General features: G+C 40.9%; 1 protein-coding gene across 1 annotated transcript in view; it reads right to left on the reverse strand.

Annotated features, from left to right (window-relative positions):
* The window catches only part of LOC150085164 (huntingtin-interacting protein 1-like), a 637,041-nt gene that overhangs the window by 92,070 nt on the left and 530,631 nt on the right, over nucleotides 1–14,340 (reverse strand). The gene's annotated exons all lie outside the window — the stretch shown is intronic.

Here is a 14,340-nt window from a genome sequence, read left to right on the forward strand (position 1 = left end):
TGCTGGGAGTCATTAACATTAGCATTAGTAGAGGCATTTGATGCAAGAAAGCAAGTTTATGCAGCATCAGCCAAAAAAAAAAAAAAAAAAAAAACCCACTTCCACTTCACCCTTCTGTTCGTTCGAGATACCTGTCCAGCTGAGCCTTAAACTTATTTAGGCTATCAACTTCCACAACAAGGAATGGAAGTCTGTTCCACCAAGCAACCACCTGCTAGCTAAAGGCAAATTTCTGCACGTCTATCCTACATCTGTCTTTCCTCAATTTGAATTTATGCCCTCTCAGGTGATTATTCTGAGCAAGAGGAAAAATCCCATCAGCATTGAGCATGCTCAAACCATTCAAGGCTTTATACACCTCTATCAGATCACCTCGCTGCTGCCTAGTCTCCAGACACTGTAATTTCCAAAACTTAAGCCTTTCTTCGTAAGAGCACCCCCTTTGTTCCATTCACTAATCTTGCTGCCCTTCTCTGTACTCGTTCCAGCAGCTCTACATCCTTCTTGAAATGAGGTCCCCAGACCTGTATACAGTACTCTAGGTGTGGCCTGACCATTGCCTTATAGAAGGGAATAATTAGCTCCTTATCCCTGCTAGAAAAATTCCTATACAGGTGACCCCCGCTTAACGCTGATAATGCGTTCCGGAAAAACAGAGCGCTAAGTGAATCTGCGCCAAGCGAGCGACACATTCCCATAAGGTAATGTATGTATTTGTGAGTTGTGGTCGGTGCCATAGGATATTTCCTAATCAATAATAAACAGAAGTGAAAAAATGCACAAATGTCGGTCAAAATATTTAATATTCAAATATTTGTACATATAAAATATTCTGCATTACATACTTATATAATTATGTGGTAACTACTTGCGTATCAAAATTAAACTCAAAATTCCAATTAAAATCATGAATTTAATTGATCTAAATTGATTTAATTTAATTATGAAAAATGTGTCGATTTTGGGTTGACTTTGGCCCTCTTCCAAATAAACTAAAAGGGGTATTAATTTTAAATCCCCCGCAGTTTAATTACCACCCAACAATAAAGTCAATCGATCCTTTGCCACTTTGAAACCTAGCATGTTTTTTTCTTCTTTCAATATGAAACTACTTTTAGGCATTCGTTTTCACAAAAGTCCTGCTTCATCTATGTTAAAAACTTGTTGAGAAGTATAACACATAATACCCCGCTTCAATAATTTTAACAAGTTCTTTTTTGAAAGTTTCGGCTCCTTCTGCACTTGCGGCTTCTCCCTGGATTTTAAATCTATTCAACCAGCCCTTACTAGTTTTAAATGGTTTCACATTTTTTTTTTTTTTTTTTTAAGTGAGTTTTCTTCAGATCATCATATTGGCTAATTTCTCTCTCCCTCTCTCTCTTTTTTAATAATAGTTAACTTAACTGAATTCTGCATTGGATATTATCTTCAATAAAATTAGTTAGTCTTTCCATTTCAATCCTAATAGCCGGCCTAGTCCTAGTTGCTTGCAGTGGAACAGCTATCTTTCCCACTGCTAAAATTAATTCTTTATTTTTTCATAATTGTTCTTACAGTTAAACTTGTAAGTCCTAAATTATGGCACACATCCGCTTGTCTTTGACCGGATCCATTCGCTTCAAAACATCTAATTTAATTTTCAAATTCAGTAGTATTTTTCTTACATTTATAGTCTTGTACTGCCCCCAGACTTTGTTGCTTTTTCATTCTTATTGGCCATTATTAACTCTTCGAAAATGTAACTGCGTTGGTTTCATTAATGATGATACAATGTTCAAGTAAACTGTCCGTTACGCACGATGTCTAATACTATACTGAGCGATGACTAGACTTCGGATAAATGCATATAACGCAAATATTACAAGCAATATATGTGATCATTTTTTAAAATGTTGATCTCGGAACTACGTAACAAGTAAACTGCAATTAAATTAGCGCGCAAGATAATTTCACTGAGCGTGGGAATATTTCTCAAGTCGGCGTGGGAAACGTTTTAACTGTATTTTTATATTCATTTTCAGGCCATCAAATGAAACGATTTTGTTAAATATCCCAAAAATGCAATCTGTAAAAGAGTGTTATAGTGATCTGTGACAGCGTTATAGTCAGATACAGGTTATAATATAAGAATAGCGTTATAGCGAATCAGCGTAAAGCGAACCGCGTTACAACGGGGGGCCTGCTGTATATCATTGACAATACACCATGAGCTACTCTTGCAGTCCGTCTGCACTGCTCAGAGAACTTCATATCTGCCTGCACAACCACCCCAAGGTTCCTTTCATTCTCCACCACTGTCAGTGAGAGTACCACATAGTTGATACGTTGCTCTGGCGTTGCTGTTTCTCATATGTAGTACTTTACATTTGTCAATGTTAAACTTCATTTGCCACCTCTCAGCCCATCTGCTCAACCTTTCCAGATACTGTTGCAGCAGCATAGTATCAGTAGTGTCCTTGACAACCCTGCCAACCTTCATATCGTCTGCAAACTTGGACATTAAGCTTGATGTCCAAGTTTGCAGACTTGGATCATCATCAATATCATTTATAAATACAGAAACAATAATGGACCCAACACTGAACCCTGAGGGACTCCACTAATAACATTAGTCCACAATGAGCAGTGTCCATTGATTACCACTCTCTGTCTTTTCCCCCTCTACCACCCCTTTATCCATAGCAGCAATTTGCCTCCAATGCCACACTGCTCCAATTTGTGCAGCAGTCTTCCATGTGCAACAGTATCAAAATCCTTTCTAAGTCCAAGTATATAATATCAAAGTTATTTCCTGCATCCAGTTCTTTTGTGACTGCATCATAGTATCCAATCAAATTGGTCAGGCAAGACTTCTGCTTAAAAAAACAATGCTGTGTCCGAGCTATAACTGAAGTCTTGTCTAGATGATCCTGCAGTGCTTCTTTAACCAGTGCCTCCATTAATTTTCCTGGAACAGAAGTTAAACTCACAGGTTCATAATTACTTGTGTCAGCCTTTGATCCCTCTTTGTGAATTGGGGTCACATTTGCACATCTCCAGTCCATGGATACCTCCCCTGAGTCCAAAGAAGCTCTCATAATTATGGCTAAGGGTTTGCTTACTTCCTTTGCTGCCTCCTTTAATATAACTGGATAGATCCCATCCACCCCAGGTGCCTTTCTTGTGTTTATCTTCAACAATTTCTCCTCCACTTTACTCTCAGTTATTACAAGATTCTGTAGCTTACTGCCAAAGTTGAATACACCTCTGGCATTCCCCTCGCTGAATAACTCCTCATGTGTGAAGGTGGATGCAAAATATTCATTTAGTTTGTTAGCTACCTGAGCAGGATCATCAACAGTTGACCCATCGATATCAAGTGGACTAATCTGATTCATCCCCTTCATTCTAGAGTTTACCTAAGTAAAGAACTCTTTGCTGTTTTTCTTTGCATCCCTTGCCAAGGATTTCTCGTAATCTGCCTTCGCCTGCCTAACCTCCTTTGTAACTTTGTTACAGATCAACTTGTATCTATCATAGGCTTCTGTGTCATGTGTTAATTTATATGTATCCTATGCATTTTTCTTCTCTGCCATATGTCTCTAGTTCATCTGTCAACCATTTAGGTCTAAACCTTGAACAATATTTCTTAGTTGGTATGTAAAGCCTAGTAGCTTCCAAGATAAGAGCTCACCATAGAATTCTTCATAATGAGTTCTTTGAATGCTTCCAATTTTGAATTTGCTGTTGGTAACATCATCAGTTGGTTCCACTGTATAGAATTTAAATACTAACTGAGTCCATCGTAGTCGCCTTTACGAAAGCAAAAACCCTTCCCTTTACCCCTAATGGTAGTTACCTCTTTGAGTAAATCCCACTTCAGCACACTGCGATCACTGCTACCTAGTGGTTCCTTTATCTGCAGTTTATTAATGCATGAAGAATCACTACTGATAATCAAATCAAGAGTATTACTCCCTCTAGTTGCTTCCCAAACATGCTGATGTAGAAAACAATCATCCAATAAATCCACAACAGCCTTGCTAGTGTGTGAGTGACCAGCCCCCCAAATTCCAGTCAATATCTGGGAAATTAAAATCCCCATTATAAGACTCTCTGATTTACTGTCCCACTCTATTTCCCTGTACAGTTTCTTATTATACTCATCAGAGTCATTAGGCCTATAGCACACTCCTACTCTCAATTTTGATCTCCCAATGCTTATGTCACATCAAACTGACTCGACACTGCACTGTCCATCGATGTCGACTGGCTTCACTTCCTTGGATTTTATTTGTTTCTTAACTAATAGCATAACCCCTCCTCCCTTCCTATCCTGTCTATCCTTTCTGTAGATGTTGTACTCCCCAAATTCCAGTTCTGCATTCCCTATCTGTGTGACACCACATCTCTGAAATCCAAGCAATATCTACCTTTGATGTTTTGAACAATACCTCAAATTCATCAAATTTATTTACTAAACTCCTAGCATTGGTGTACACGCAAGTATACATGCATCTGTTCTTTTTCTTAGCTACCCTAACACAACCCATGTGTTTCCTTGAACCCCAATGACTCCCAGCAGTCTCTGAAATATCCTGCATCTTATTTTCCAGGCTGCTGCTCATTCCAATAGAAGCAGTGCAAGAATCACTTTCACCTCTGCCAGTGGCTACTGTTAATCTATTATTCTTTGTATCCCCCCCAGCTAGCAGTTTTCCGACCCACCTAACACTGCCTCGATAGCATCAGCAATATTCTTGCACCCTTTCTATTTAAGTATATCCCATCCCTGTAGAAGCTGTCTCTCCTGTTAACAAGTACAGTCTAGGCTGAAAAAAATTCTACCCCTTCAGCTTGCACAATCTTTCCAGGGCCGAATTGATCGACAAGGCTCTTATCATATACTCCCTCCTATCGTGTCTGGGCAGAATTGCAGACACTTTCAAATTCAACCCTAATTCCCGGCTTTTTTTCAACAGTGACCTGTACTTGTTAAGCAATTCTGCTGGTCTCCTACTCTTGATATCATTAGTGCCAACGTGTACAACTATATCACCTTTTTTGCTCTTAAAAGATGATATCCGCTCTACAAAGTCATCAACCTTTGTCATCATGGAACAAGTAAATACATGGGATGTGTTAGGGTAAGGAAGAGGAAGAACAGGTGTGTGTATACTTGCATGTACACCAATGCTAAAAGTATAGTAAATAAATTTGATGAATTTGAGGTGCTGGTCAAGATATCAAATGCAGATATTGTTGGGATATCAGAGACGTGGTGCCACACAGATATAAGCAGTGCAGAATTGGAATTTGAGGAGTACAATGTGTACAAAAAGGATAGACAGGATAGAAAGGGAGGATGGGTCATGTTGTTAGTTAAGAAATACATAAAATTCTAAGGAAGTACACCCAGCTGACATGGTTGGACAGAGTAATGCAGTGTTGAGTCAGTATGGTGTGACATAAGCACTGGAAAAGCAAAACTGAAGTAGGAGTGTGTTGTAGGCCTAACGACTCTGATGAGTACAATGAACAACTGTACAGAGTGGGCCAGTAAATAATATCGTCTTATAATGGGAGATTTAATCTTCCGAGATAATAACTAAAACCTCTGGGTTGGTGACTCCCACACTAGCAAGACTTTTGTGGATTTATTGGATGATTGTTTTCTACAGCAGCATGTTCGAGATTCAACCAGAGAAAGTAATACTTGATCTGATTATTAGAAATGATTATTGATGCATTAAGAATCCACAGATAAAGGAACCACTAGGTGGCAGAGATGACAGTATACTGATGTGGGATTTACTTAAGATGTTAACCGCCATCAGGGGTAAAACAGTAGGCTTTTTGCTTTTGTAAAGGTGACTACAGTGATCTAAGACAGTTTTTAAATCCTACACAGTAAGACCAACTGATGATGTTACCAACAGCAAATTCCAAATGGGAAGCATTCAAGGAATTAATTTTGGAAGCTACTTGGCTTTTCATACCAACTAAAAAAATACTTCTCAAGGTTTAGGCCTAAATGGATGTCAGATGAACTAATGAGACTTGTAGCAGAGAAGAAAATTGCATGTGATGCATATAAATTATCAGAGACACAGATGCCTATGGTAGAAAAACAGTAAAGACTTCTTTACTTCTGCAAACTCTAGAAGGAAGGGGATGAATCAGATTGATAAACTTAATATCAATGTTCGATTATTAATTATTCTGTCCAGGTAGCTTACAAACTGAACGAGTATTTTGCATCTACATTCACACATGAGGAATTCTGTAGGGAAGTGGACGACAGAAGCTTATCTAACTAACAGGGAGTTAAATGATTTTGCAATAACTGAGAGCAAAGGGGAGGAGAAATTGTTGAAGTTAAACATAAGAAAGGTATCTGGGGCAGATGGGATCTATTCAGTAATATTAAAGGAGGCAGAAAGGAAATAAGCAGGTCCTTAGCCATGATTATGAGGGCATCTTTGGACTCTGGGGAGTTCCCCATGGCCTGGATATGTGCAAATGTATCTGCAATTCACAAAGGTGACACAAGTAATTACAGACCTGTTAGTTTAACTTCTTTTCTAAGGAAAATAATGGACTCACTGGTTAAAGAAACACTGCAGGATCATCTAGACAAGACTGCAATTATGATTCAGACATAGCATAAGTTTGTTAAGTAGAAGTGTTGTCTGACCAATTTATTGGATATTATGAAGGATTAAAAAAAATTTTTTTCATGTCACATACTTGGATTTTAGGAAAGCTTTTGATACTGCTGCACATGGAAGACTACAGTACAAGTTGGAGCAGTATGGCATTAAGGGCAAGTAGCTGCTATGGATAAAGGGATGGTTGAGTGGGAGAAGACAATGAGTGATAATGGTAGGGGCTGTTCACGGACTGATGTCATTAGTGGTATACCCCAGGGGTCCATGTCAGGCACTTTGCGGTTTTCTGCATTTATCAATGATATTGATGAAGGTATATCAGGCTTAATGTCAGGCTTTGCAGATGATACGAAGTTTGGTAGGGTTCTTAATGACAGTAAGGACAATATGCTACTGCAACTGAATCTGGAAAAGTTGAGCAGAGGGACTGAGAGGTGGCAACTGAAGTTTAATACTGACATATGCAAAGTGCTACCACTCTCAGAGTAGTGAAGAATAAAAAATTAATGGGGGTAATTGAGCAGTCAGATATGAAGTTTTCTGTGCAGTGAAAACAGCCTGCAAGAGTAGCTCCTGGTGTATTGTCAATAATATATAGGAATATTGGTAGCAGGGATAAGGAGGTGATTATTCCCTTGCATAAGGCAATAGTTAGGCCACACCTGAGTACTTGTTTGTTATTTGGTTTTTAGGAGCATTAGCAGCTATGGCCATTTTGCTCCGGGATATGCGGTGCTCATTCCCTGACCTTTCCACATCCTCCGTATTTGGCGGTGACGCGCTCGAACCCAGGTCTAATCAAGAAGCGTGTGCTATGCACTGCTGCTGCTCCTTCCCACCTGGCTATGGAGATGCCTCATTGAGTACTGCATACAGGTCTGGAGGCCACGTTTTAGGAAAGATGTAGAACTGCTGGAACAAGTACAAAGAAGGGCAACAAGATTAGTGAGTGGAACCAAGGGTGCTGTTAGCAAGAAAAGCTTAAGTTCTGCAAGTTATAGCATCTGGAGATTAGGCACCTGCGAGGTGATCTGATTGAGGTGTTTAAGGCCTTGAATGGTTTGAGCAAACTCAATGACGATGGGGCATAAATTCAAATGGAGGAGAAAAAACAGTTGTAGAATAGATGTGTGGATATTTGCCTTCAGCTAGTGGGCAGGCTGATTGCTGGAACAAACTTCCATATTTCATTGTGGAATTTGACAGCTTAAATAAATTCAAGGCTGAACTAGACAAACTTTTGAAGTGAACGGATGGGTGAAACAGGAAGGGTTTTTTTTTTTTTTTTTTTTTTTCTGGCTGATGCTATATAAGTTATCTTTCTTGCATCATATGCCTCTACTAATGTTAATAGATATAATGATAATACGTATTTTAAAAAATATATATACAGGGTGATTCACTACCAGTGCGACAAACTTGCAGGAGGTGTAGGGGGCACAAAGACAAATCGGAATCACATAGCATTGCAGGGTCCGAAATGCCTTCGTCATGCGGTAGAGGACGATGAACAGGAGGTCGCGTGAACAGCGATCCTGCTGGAAGTCAGCATTTGCGAACCGTTTCTGTTGAAGAAACCAAGTAGCAAAAGTCCTCCGGAGTGGATAATCCGCAGGCTCCAATGATTGGACACGTTGCAGATGGTATGAACTCATTTGGTTTGTTGACAGTATCCTCCATACAGTGGATTGGGAAATACCCAATTGTTGGCCTATCGCTTGAGTACTCGTACTCGGATTGCCTTCTGCAAGACATAGGACATTCTCCTCATTGTCTGGCGTTCTTGTCGTTCGCTCTCGATTTATGGTACCTCTCGTGAAACAACCAGTCTCGCGTAACCTTCTGTGCACACGTGCGAAAATCGTATGATGAGGAGCACGCCTGTGCGGGAAGCGTTCCTGGTACAAGCGTGGAGCGGCGTGCCCGTTACAGTCCATTCCATACACAAGGTGCATGTCGGCCAGTTCAACGTTTGAATACTCGTCCATCCTACTGCCTCGGGAACCGGTTCGCAAATGCTGACTTCCAGCGGGATCGCTGTTCACGCGACCTCCAGTTCAGCGACCTCTACCACATGACGAAGGCATTTCGGACCCTGCAATGCTATGTGATTCCGATTCGTCTTTGTGCTCCCTACACCTCCTGCAAGTTTGTCGTACTGGTAGTGAATCACCCTGTATATATAAATACAGTAAATTATCCCTGAATACATGCACAGACTCTTTTCATGATATTCAGTGGTACCTTTTGTAACGATGAAAAGTCTATGCTTGCAATTTCAATCTGTATACTGGCTTTCATTCCTCCGATGTACAAGGGCTGTTTCTAAAATACGTGGACTGAGATTACTGCTCTGAGTCTCCTTTTCGAAATAGCATCCTTCACATTTTATACACCTTTTACAGCGGTACACTAGCTTCTGAAACACGTGCTGCAGCCCAATTTCTGAAAGGCATTGCAGGATAACAGTTGTGGCCCATTGAACTTCTTCTTGCACCATGTGATTTTTTTCTGAAAGCCCAATTTCTGAAAGGCATTGCAGGATAACAGTTGTGGCCCATTGAACTTCTTGACCTTGCACCATGTGATTTCTGGGCTCGGGAAAGCCCAGAAATCACATGGTGCAAGGTCTGGGTTGTATGGAGGGCGATCTACTGGTTAACTGTCAATTTTCGCTAGAGCTTGCAATCCTGGTTGTGTGACATGTGGCCTAGCATTATCTTGAAGAAGAAATTCTTGATTAAGCAGTTCCAGTCTTTTTTTGTGAATTGCTCCTTTGAGGCGAACTCGCAACATGTTAGCATAATATTCTCCATTTGCAGTTTGTTTCTCAGGAACCCACTTCTGCAGTATTATTCTGCAGTGTCAAAAAACAAAATCAACATCAATTGTTTTGATGAACCAAAAACTCAACATTTTTTTGGAGACGGTGAATCGTGGTGTTTCCATATGCTTGGTTTGGGTTTTTTTTTTTTTTTTAAGGAGCATTAGCAACTAAGGCCATATTTCTCCGGGTCATGCGGTGGTCATTCCCTGACCTTTCCGCATCCTCCGCATTTGGTGGTGACGGGCTCGAACCCCGGTTTAATCAAGAAGCGTGTACTACGCACTGCTGCTCCTTCCCACCTGGCTACGGAGACGCCATTTCCATATGCTTGACTGCTGTTTGGATTCAGGATCAAAATGTCGGGGTCTTCTTCCACCTTGTGAATAAAGGCTTGACAATGTTCAGAGCAGTGTTCTTTTTGTTCTGCGGTAAGATCGCGTGGTACCCATCTTGCACGAACACAACATGTTAAGGTACGTCTTTACAATTCATGACATCTTGCTACACCAACATTCAACTGAACTACCAGATCACGAATCGATAAACATATATTTTCTTTCATTAACGTTTTGGCTTCATCAATGTTTTCATCATTCACTGAGGCTGACGGACGCCCGCTTCTTTGTTCATCTCATATGCTTTTTTCCCATCCTTAAAATGTGTCCACCATTTAAATAATGCTGTTCTGCCCAAGGCTTCTTTACTGTATGCTTCTTGAATCATCCCAAACATATTCTGATGACTTTTGCCTAACTTTACACAAAATTCAATTGCGATTCTTCAATTAACGAAACATCTTTCTCATTCCCCATTATAAAACACACTTCACATAAACTGTTATAACGAACACAAAAATGAATACTACGTGATACGCTTGCACAAATTAACTAAGGAAAGATGGGGGAACATTCCAGACTGCAAACTCTTCACTCGTTTCCATAGCAATGAAGCAGTGTTGTCAATCTGTGTATTTTCGGAACAGTCCTTGTATGGAGATTATTTTTATAAAATTTGTGCCTTTCAACTAGTTCTGCAAATAATAATCTAGCAATGTTAAATCTAGGGATCTTGGGTGCCACAAAATGCTTTATTAGGCAAGTGACAACTTGCCTAATAATTTGCTGAATCCAACAATAAATGTTCATCGTTGTTGAGTAGAATGGTATGGAAGAGTTTATGTTGTAATCTTACAAGTACTATTCTGCATTTGGAGGTATACAGTTTGTTACTTGTTATTTGGTTTTTAGGAGCATTAGCAACTAAGACCACATTGCTCCGGGGATATGCGGTGGTCATTCCCCGACCTTTCCGCATCCTCCGTATTTGGTGGTCACGGGCTCGAATCCCGGTCTAGTTCAAGAAGCGTGTGCTATGCACTGCTGCTCCTGCCCACCTGGCTACGGAGGTGCCCCGAGGTATACAGTGTGGCCACTGATATGGTTTTGAAAGAAATGCATATGGTTACTAAAATGGAATTAGCACTTTCATTACGATTTGTGCAAACTTTGTAAAAACCTGTACTTTATGATTATATGTTACAATTTCAATCCACTAGAGAGTAAACACTAAAGCAGCGGGCTGATTCATTTTAATGGCAATTATAATGGTGTCTAGGCCCCCCTAGGTATCTGATCTATCTCTATTTGGGACATTTCCTTCCTCTAGCACAGAGCTGTGCCGAGGGTGAGGTGAACGAGGCTCTTGCCTCAGATTAAAAGCTGAAAGGGGCACCAAAAGAAAGATTAAATAATTGCCAATGTTGCCATGATTAACAGTAGAGTGCAATATTTCATTCTTGCCTCAGGTACTAAAATGGCTTGACACAGCCCTGCCCCTAGCACTTTCCCACTTAAAGTCTGAGTGGTAGATGGTGCTGAAAAAACTGGTTGCTGATCCATCTTATTAGTAGTGGCATACGATGCAATAAAACCAAGCTTATTAAAACACCAGTAGGAAAAAAAAAACATTTCCACATCGTCCCCCATCCCCCACCCATTCCATTCTCCCTTGAATTTATTCAAACTTCCACAACAACAATGTTTGTTTTTTTTTTTTTGTTTTTTGGTTTTTTTAGGAGCATTAGCAACTAAGGCCATATTGCTCCGGGATATGCGGTGGTCATTTCGTGACCTTTCCGCATCCTCCGTATTTGGTGGTGACGGGCTCGAACCCCGGTCTAATCAAGAAGCGTGTGCTACGCACTGCTGCTCCTTCCCACCTGGCTACGGAGGCGCCTACACAACAACAAATGGAAGTTGTTGGTTGTTACAACAATCAACCACCGGCTGGCTGAAGGCAAAGATCTACACATCTACACCGATGAGCCAAAACATTATGACCACCTAATATGATATTGGTCCGCCACATGCAGCAAAAACAGCTCATACCCGGCAAGGTATGGACGCTACAAGATTTCTAAATGTGTCTTGTGGTATCTGGAACCAACACATAACCAGCAGATTCTTTAACTCCTGTAAGGTCCATGGTTGAGATGCCACAGATTGCAGTTTCTGTTCCAAAACAAACCACAGATGTTGGATGGGGTTGATGTCTGGGGAATTTGGAGGACAGGGCAATACCTGGAAGTCTTCCTCATGTCCCGCGAACCAGTCTCGAACAATCAAGCCGGTGCGGCATGGCACATTATCCTGCTGAAAGACAGGACTGCCAGCCAGAGGAGAAGACTATTGAAATGAAAGGGTGTACCTGGTCAGCAATGATGTTTGGGTAGGTGACAGACGTCAGAGTGCCCGGCACATGGATAACTGGACCCAGGGAATCCCAGCAGAACATCATCCAAAGCATGACACTGCTGCCACCAGCTTGTTTACATCCCACAGTGCATCCAGGAGCCATCACTTCCCCACGTAAACTAAGCGCACACACACCCAGCCATCAACATGTTGCAACAGGAAACATGATTCATCAGATCAGACGACCTTATTCCAATCACTCAAGGTTCAGTTTCGATGCTAGCATGCCCATTCTAGGTACTGTCACCAGTGAACCATGGTTACCATAGACACTCGGAGCGGTCTGCCGCTATGCAGCCCCATTTTAGGCAGGGTTCGATGTACTGTGTGTTGTGATGAATTACTCTCGTCGCATTCCAATTACCGGTGAGTTGCGCCACAGTCGCGCTTCTATTGCCACGCATGATTCGGGAGAGCCTTTGCTCACCTCATGCATCGATGAGCCATGGTCATCTAACACCTCGCCGGCAGTTTGTGGGTTTCCCCTCCTTGTACCACTTTCAGTAGGTACTAACCACGGCTGACCGTGAGCACTCCACCTGCCATGCTGTTTTGGATATGCTCTGACCTGGTCGTCTGGCCATTACAATGTGGCCTTTGTCAAACTCGCTTAAGTCCGCTACCTTTCCCATCTGAAGAACAAGAGTAACACTGATTAATGGATCTCAGTATCAGGTGTTTTTTATACACTGTACCGACCCAAGTATGCGGCGTAGTTCACCTACAGTTGCATCGATTTGCATAACGACTCGGTGATCATAATGTTTTGGCTCATCGGTGTATCTCGTCACCATCAGCATTGAGCTTGCTCAATCCATTCAAAATCTTAAAGATCCCAATCAGAACACCTTTCAAGTGCCAGATCTCCAGCTGATACAATTTGCAGAACTGAAGTGCTTCTTGGTAAGACCACCCTTTCATTCCCTTAAATAATTTCTTTGACCTTCTCTGTCTCCGTATCAACAAATCTATATCTGACTGGACAATTACTCTCGGTCTTTTCATTTTCCACTAACCAGAGTGTACTACCACATAGTAGATATGTTAATTTGGGATAACTGCTACTCATTTGCAGTACCTTGCATTTGTAAATAGTAATAGTATTCACCATATAGTGCAAGGAAGCCACAGTCATTTGCTGCACTTTTGGAAAAAGTGGCACTGGCAAAGGAAAAATGAGAGTAGGTGTGTGTGTTATAGGCCTAATGAATCTGATGAGTATAATGAGCAGTTGTGCAGAGAAATAGAGTGGGTCAGTAAATCAGAATGTCTTATAATGGGGGATTTTAACTTTCCAGATATTGACTGGAACTTGTAGTTTGGTCACTCGCACACTAGCAATTCTTTTGTGGATTTATTGGATGACTGTTTTCTACAGCAACATTTTTGAGAGGCAACCAGAGGGAATAATACTCTTGATCTGACTATCAGCAGTGATTATTCATGTTAAGAATCTGCAGATAAAGGAATCACTGGGAGACAGTGTCCACTATTTACTGATTTCGGAATTACTTAAAGATGTAACTACCATCAAAGCTAAAGGGAAGGGCTTTTCCTTTCGTAAAGGTGACTACAGTGGTCTCAGAGAGTTTTTAAATTCTATATGGTGGGATGTCACCAACATTGAATTCTAAATGGGAAGCCTTCAGGGATTTAATTTTGGAGGCTACTAGGCTTTTCATTCCTACTAAGAAATACTGTTCAAGGTTTAGGCCTAAATGGATGCCAGATGAATTGAGGCTTGTGGCAGAGAAAAAAATGTATGGGATGCACATAAAGTATCAGGTGACACAGAAGCCTATGGCAGGTATAAACTAGTCTGTAATCAAGTCAGAAAGGAGGTTAGGCAGGTGAAGGCAGATTAAGAGAAATCTTTGGAAAAGGAAGCAAAGAAAAATGGCAAAGAGTTCTTTACTTATGTAAACTCTAGAAGGAAAGGGATGAATTAGATTGGAGCACTTAACATAGATGGGTTGACTATTAATGATCATGCTCAGGTAGCTAACAAACTGAAGGAGTATTTTGCATCTACATTCATACACGAGGAGTCATTCAATGAGGGGAGTGCCAGAAGTTTATCAAATGCTAACAGCGAGCTAAGTGATTTTGT

Source organism: Mastigoproctus giganteus, chromosome 5 (genome assembly GCF_048544385.1).
Source record: "Mastigoproctus giganteus isolate SK-2022 chromosome 5, ASM4854438v1, whole genome shotgun sequence".
In the NCBI taxonomy this organism is placed as follows: domain Eukaryota; kingdom Metazoa; phylum Arthropoda; class Arachnida; order Uropygi; family Thelyphonidae; genus Mastigoproctus; species Mastigoproctus giganteus.